Source organism: Callorhinus ursinus, unplaced genomic scaffold (genome assembly GCF_003265705.2).
Source record: "Callorhinus ursinus isolate GAN/ISIS: 27379988/994484 unplaced genomic scaffold, GSC_fseal_2.0 scaffold27, whole genome shotgun sequence".
Lineage (NCBI taxonomy): Eukaryota > Metazoa > Chordata > Mammalia > Carnivora > Otariidae > Callorhinus > Callorhinus ursinus.
The window spans coordinates 7,617,438-7,624,544 of NW_027397089.1; the positions used below are offsets into that span (position 1 = coordinate 7,617,438).

General features: G+C 37.8%; 1 protein-coding gene across 2 annotated transcripts in view; it reads right to left on the bottom strand.

Moving 5' to 3' along the window:
* Window positions 1-6,978, bottom strand: part of FGFR1OP2 (FGFR1 oncogene partner 2) — a 33,771-nt gene extending 26,793 nt beyond the window's left edge. Inside the window, exon 1 of one of the 2 annotated variants that reach the window (XM_025879847.2) lies at window positions 6,704-6,978. The gene's annotated coding sequence lies outside the window, so the exon portion shown is untranslated. The remainder of the gene's footprint in view (window positions 1-6,703) is intronic. The other variant, XM_025879848.2, reaches the window with a different exon arrangement.
* Between the last annotated feature and the right edge of the window lie 129 nt (window positions 6,979-7,107).

The following is a 7,107-nucleotide window of genomic DNA, read 5'->3' on the forward strand; positions in this document are numbered from 1 at the left end:
CTAAAAACCACAAACTACATAGTCACACAAGAGGAAATAATTATTAATAGTCCTATAACCATTAGGTATAGTAATTACAGTTATAATTACTAATATCCTATAACTCTTCTGTAATAGTCCTATAACTATTAAAGAAATTAAATTTGTAGTTAAAAATCTTCCATAAAAAATCCCTATTTGGATGATTTCAATGGCAAATTCTACCAGACATACAAAAAAGAAATAATACCAATCTTGTACGACCTCTTTGAGAAAAGAGAAGAAAATACTTCCAAACTCATAAAATGATACCAGTATTACTCTAAAACCCAAACCAGACACATTCCAGAGAGACACAGAGAGAACCACAATCCAGTATCCCTCGTAAACATAAACGTAAAAATCCTCAAAATATTAGCAACTCAAATTCAGCAACATATTGAAAGAATACTACACCATGACCAAGTAGGGTTTATCCCAGAACTCAAGGCTGTTTCTATATTTAAATATCAGTCAATGTAATCCACCATAAACAACAACAACAACAACAAACACTTCATCATACTAACTGGTGCATTAAAAAAAAAAAATAACAACCCAACAATATCCTTTCATAATAAAAATTCTCTGCAAATAGAAGAGGATTGCCTCATGGTGAGAAAGGGTATCTTCAATATAGCCAACATCATACTTAAGTGAAAGACTGTATTCAAAAAATGAAACTTTGGGGTATAAATCTAACAAAACATATGTAGGATATGCACATGCACGCTGATAAAATGCTAATGAAAGAAACCAAAGAGGGTCTAAATAAATGGAGACACACCGTGTTCATAAATTGGAAGACTCAACATAGTAGGGATGACAATCTTCCACAACTCATCTATAGACTTACTGCAACTTCCAATCAAAATCACAGCAGGCCTTGTTGTAGAAATTGACAAGCTAATTCTAAGATTTCTATGAAAAATGCAAAGAGGGGCGCCTGGGTGGATCAGGTCATGATCTCAGGGTCCTGGGATCGAGTCCCGCATCGGGCTCCCTGCTCAGCGGGAAGCCTGATTCTCCCTCTCCCACTCCCCCTGCTTGTGTTCCCTCTCTCTCTCTCTCTGTCAAATAAATAAATAAAATCTTTAAAAAAAGAAAAGAAAAGAAAGAAAATGCAAAGAGACTAGAACAGCCAACAGAATTTTGAAAACAAAGTTGGAGAAATCACACCACCAAATTTTAGGACTCATTATAAAGTTACAGTAATCAAGACAGCATGGTATTGGCAGAGACAGAAGAGAATAGAGGTCAGAAATAAGCCCACAGAAACATGGTCAACCGCTTTTTGAAAAAGGTGCACAGACACTTCACAGGGAAAAGGACAGTCTTTTTTTTTTTTTTTTAAGATTTTTTATTTATTCATTTGAAACAGAGAGAGAGAGAGAGGTAGAGGGAAAGGGAGAAGCAGACTCCTTGCTGAGTGGGGAGCCCAACTTGACTTGGGGCTCCATCCCAGGACCCAGAGATCATGACCTGAGCCCAAGGCAGAAGCTTAACCATCTGAGCCACCCAGGGGCCCCAGAAAGGACCATCTTGTCAACAAATAGTTATGTGCCAAATAACTAACCCCAACATAATTCTTACGCTTTATACAAAAATTAACTCAAAGTGGACCATAGATCTAAATGTAAAATGAAAAGTGGAGAAAATCTTTGTGACCTGGGATTAGGGAAAGATTTTTTTAGACATGATTCATGAAGCTTGATTCATAAAAAAAATAAAATAATAATAAACTAGACTTCATCAAAACTAGAAACTTTTGCTCTGGGAAAGGCACTTTTAAGACAATCTGAAAAGACAAGCTACAGACTGGAAGGTAAATTTTGCAAATCACATATCTGACAAAGGACTTTATAATACATAAAAAACTCTCAGAACTAACAGTAAAAAAATCACCCAATTTTTAAAACGAGCAAAAAACTTTAACACTTAGCCAAAAAGAGATAAAGATGGCAAATAAGCACATGAAAATATGTTCAACATCACTAGCTATTACAGAAATGCAGTTAGAACAATGAGATCCACTATACCCCTAAGATGGCTAAAATAAAAAGTACTGACATTCCAAGTGCTACAAGGATACAGTGTGACTGGAACTGTCATACAATGCTGGTGACAATGCAAAATGATATGGCTATTTCAGAAAACGGTTTGGCAGCTTCTTACCAAGTTAAACATCAAGCTACCATATGACCTCGCACTACTACTTCTGGGCATTTACTGTAGAGAAATGAGTGGATAAGCAAACTGTAGTACAGCAATAATATGGAATGAGGTACTGATATAGACAATATAGATGAGTCTCAAGGGCATTAATGCTAAGTAAAAGAAGATAGTTTCAAAAGGTTACATACTGTTTCCATTTACCTGGCACTGCCAAAAAGACAAAACTACAGTGTACTTCCTGTCCCCAAGGTTTTGCCTTTGTCATTAATTCATCTGGTTGTTATTTGCATGTTGGTATAAGGAAGCTATCTACTTATATTTCCTTTGTCTTATGGGGACAACTAGTTGCCCCAGTCTCATTTATTGTACAGTACATCTTTCCAGCACTGAATTTTTTTCTATTGAAATATATTTAACATAACATTATGTAAGTTTAAGGTGTACAACACACTGATTTGGTATTTATATACTGTAATATGATTGCCATTGTTATGATAATTGGTATCCCTATTGTGTCACATTATTTCTTTCTTATGGTTAGAATACCCACACTCATTTTAATGCCACACTTGTTTTTTTCAAAAAATGTATGGGTATGTTTTTGAGCTCTCTATTCTACCTCTGGGTCTTTTTATCTATCTCCGCATCAATACTATGCTGCCTCAACTGTCATAGTTATAAAATATACCCTTACCATCTGGCATGGCAAGTAACCCTTTTCTCTTTCAAAATTGTTTACTTATTCTTAGATTTCTCTTCAACCTAATTCAATCCAGATGGACCCCAGGGGCGCCTGGGTGGCTGTTGGTTAAGCACTGGACTCTTATTTCCCTCCAGGGGAACCTGGGTGTTAATTCTTGATTTCTGGCTCAGGTCATGATCTCAGGGTTATGAGATGGAGTCCTGCATCAGGCTGGGGGTGAAGCCTGCTTAAGAGTCCTTCCTTCATCCTCTGCCCCTCTCCCTCTCTAAAAAATAATTAAAACAACAACAACAACAACAAAACCAGAGCACTCTAGTTCAAAGTGCTAGGTATTAATTTTAATTAATTAAAACTGTTGGTAGATTTCTGAACCCAAGGAATATTACCTTAAATTCTTTTGGTCAATAGGACAAGTGTTATTCCCATTTCATCAATAAGGAAATAAGACTCAGGGATCCCAAATATAAGCTGAATGACAGTACCAGGCAGCAAGGAAGGAGCCAAGCTAGTACCAGAAATAGAATTTCTGATCCTGAGTCTAGTGCTCTACTCAAGAAGCCAAGGTGGATCCTCAGGACCATTTACTTTTAGCTATGTAAAAACCATCTGTCTCCCTGGGTGAAAAAACAAATTCCCTGAACCTGCTTCACCAATGGGATTTCCAAGATATTAAAAAACTGTATATCAAGCCAGGAATCGAAAATAAATGGGGGTATAAATGAAGAAAAGATAAAAACCCCCAAATTCCAAATTATTTTCCCTTATGATTAATAAAAACTTACCATCCATTTTAACTAGGCATCACAATTATAAAACCAATTAGTATTTACTGACAGGTTTTTTTGAAATTACAATTAACATCCACTTTAAAAAAAACCTACTCTTAGATTGCATAATGAAACACTGTCAAAATGAACTATATTTAAAATTTGCTTTGTAACTATAAAAATATACCTATTCAGAAAAAAGAATTATAAACATCAGGTAATTGAAAGCATAATTTCTTAACACTTCAGAAAGATAGTGACAGAGTTTCTAAGAATCTGCATGTTCATTTCCTATAAGTGAAACAACAGAAAAGTTTAAAATATTTTATAACGTGCATTTACTTTGCCACCTTTTTTGAAAATCATTGTTTTCTCCCCCTTTTTTGGCTAGTAAGTGGAGTGGGAAGACTATTTTCCAAACTCTCTAACAACTGTTAAATATTTAAAAATAGACGCCCGTAAAAAAAGGGAGTATTTTCCATTTATCTGCTTGTTTTTATAGTGCTTGTCATAACTGGTCATGGTGCACTTACATTATTTTCTATAGGTAAGCTCAAATTATGGGTGAAATTTTTCTAAAGTAGGTTTTCCCCTGCCTGCATTAGCCACATTCTCGCCCACTTTGCCACCCAAAGATATCGGCAGACTCCTGGCAGAGGATTCAGAACATTCTGCTGCTCATAAAAGAGAAACTACCACCCACTCAAGACAGCAACCACCAGATGTTTAGTTTTACATTTTGGTCAAGAAAAATTTAAAGAAATTCAAGTCACTCTTCTTTCTCTTTTACCCACAAATCCACTATCCCATAACTGGACATACACAGAAATACTGTGCCTACTGATACACCATGAATCTGTCTTTAAATATTAACAACCTAGTTTAGTTAAAAAATTTTACTGGACTGTTCAGGCAGGTGCCGCAAATATTAATTAGTAGATAATATTAACAGATACATATGGAGGGGCGCCGGTGGCTCAGTCAGTTAAGCGTCTGCCTTTGGCTCAGGTTGTAATCTCGGGGTCCTGGGATGGAGTCCCACATCAGGCTCCCTGCTCAGTGGGGAGTCTGCTTCTCCTACTTACCCTCCCTCTCTCTCTCTCTCTCAAATAAATAAATAAAATCTTTTTTTAAAAAAAGATACATACGGAAAGAGAAAGATAAAAAGGCATAGTTATGGCTTTCTTAGAAACTTTAAAGAAATCAAGAATATATGTAAATTACATATGTAAATAAGCATCTTATACAGACAATATGTTACTGTATTTGAAAGCAGAGAAAATTTTCACGATCTTTGAAAATTATGGAAACAACGCATTTGGAGCTTTATGAAGAAGCTTTACAAAGAAGATAAAATTTTAAAGTTGGAAGGAACAGAATTTAAAAGGACACGGGGGAATTTTTTTTTTTTTACCTTAGAACTGTAGTTAAATATAAGTTGCATATACATATGGATTCAAACAAGTATGACAGGTCAAGGAACTAACCTAATCTAAACCAATTATTTATAACCTACGGGCCAAGAAGTCATTGGGAGAGTTACATGGATGTACACACACCAAGTATGATCTTTAGTCTAAAATATTTTTCTCACACATATAAATATTTCTCTATTTTTCATATAGACAGATGCTAGTATAATAAAATATAAAATCATTTAAAAGCACAGCAATTTTTTTCCATTATGCATAATCTCAATCAATGAATACTAGAAGTATAATTACTTGTATATTAGAGGTACAGAGTTTCTCATATTCAAAACAGGTCAGGGGCCCTTAGCTAACATACAAGGTCCCTTCTCGCTCTAAAATTCTGTGATTTTAAGAGCACTAAGTACTCCTATTATGAATCTTTAGAACTATTACATTATAAATATCTATACCTATTTACAAATATATATATAAATGATGCCTGCTATGCCCCCAAGCACTGGACTAGCTTTTGTTGCAAAGATGAACAAGCCAGGATTCCAGACTTAATCTCAAATTCACACAAGAGACAGATACATGAACAAATAATACAGCCTAATAATAATGCAGAAGAATTATTTCAAGTGTTCTGGGAGCACGATGGTATTATTAATATCACCTGGGGGAGTCTGAGAAGACAAGGATCTATGAATTGGGTCTTGATAGGTGAGGAGTGGGGTAGAAAGAGTAAGCATTCTAAACAGATGGTACAGCACATACAAAGGCACAGAGTTGTGAAAGTGCATGACATGTTTGGGCAGCCAGTTCTGGTATGGTTGGATATTAAGGTATTTGGAGGAAAAGCAAGAGGAGACTAAAATATAAAATGGACTGCAACAGATAGTTAAAGGTCCTGAATGATATGCTTACCAATTAAGACTTAATTCCATTAGGCATAGGGTTCTGAAAAAGTTTAAGGAAAGGATTGATATAAACAGATTTTAGGATGATAACTCTATGGAAGAATGATGGTGGAGAAACTAGTGTGTGTGGGGGGGTGGGCAACTGCAATTATGCTGGTGAAAGAAGGAATAATATAGAGCAGAGAGAGTGGAAATGCAGAATCAAGGATGAAGGTTTCCAACTGGAACAGGAGGATGGATACTGGTAACATTATCAGAGATGGGATACAGAAGAAAAGCAGGAAGAAAAACAAGAAAAGAGTAGTATTCCTTGGAAGGCAGTTTCAAGAAAGAGGGAATAGTTATATCCACGTAATATGCTGCAAATCTGTAAACTGAAAACCGAAAGGGTCCCTCTTCCCTCCTCTCAATGGTAAATTCCCAGGTGGGTTTAGGGAGGAAAAAAAGAGAAACGGAAGATGCGTCCAGACAAGGTTAGGGCAAGGCTTCAAGAAAGTTTCCGCACCCCAGACCCGGAAAGAGGAGCTCACAGCTGGTGCCCGGGAAAAGGAAGTACAGCTCCAAGGAGCAGGTAAGCAGCACAGGGAAACGGCTAGAGCTAGGCGGGCGGCCAGCAGTTCCAGAGATGCAAAGCACCACAGCGGCCCAGGGAAAGGAAACTTCCGACTCTCTACGCCGGCTCTTGTCCCTCGATTTATTTCCACTTACTCTGGTCTCAATCCCTCGCAGCCGTCAGTTGTGGCGTTAGGACTCAAAGCTTCTGCTAACAGGGGCCTATGCACCCAAGGGAAGAGACTCCCCTCGCCTGTTCAGCTTCTTCAGCGAGCAGACGCAGAACCCAGCAGAGACAGTAGAGGGGCGGCTGCAGGGGTCAGCGGAGCTCAGCCCCATCACTGGCCCGAGGAAAACCTCCACTGACCGTCTCCGACCAAAGCTCTCAGAGCGCTCAAGCCTCGCGAGATTTCCTGCCTCACGTAACCGTTGTGGGGCAGAGCCGAGAGATTTATTTGCGGCTTCTCGCAGACATGCGCGAGAGGTGGGGCGGTTCTCTTCTACGTCCCTCCCCATCAGTCTACTCAGGCTTTTGCTTGCCTTCTCGTAAAGTGTCGCGA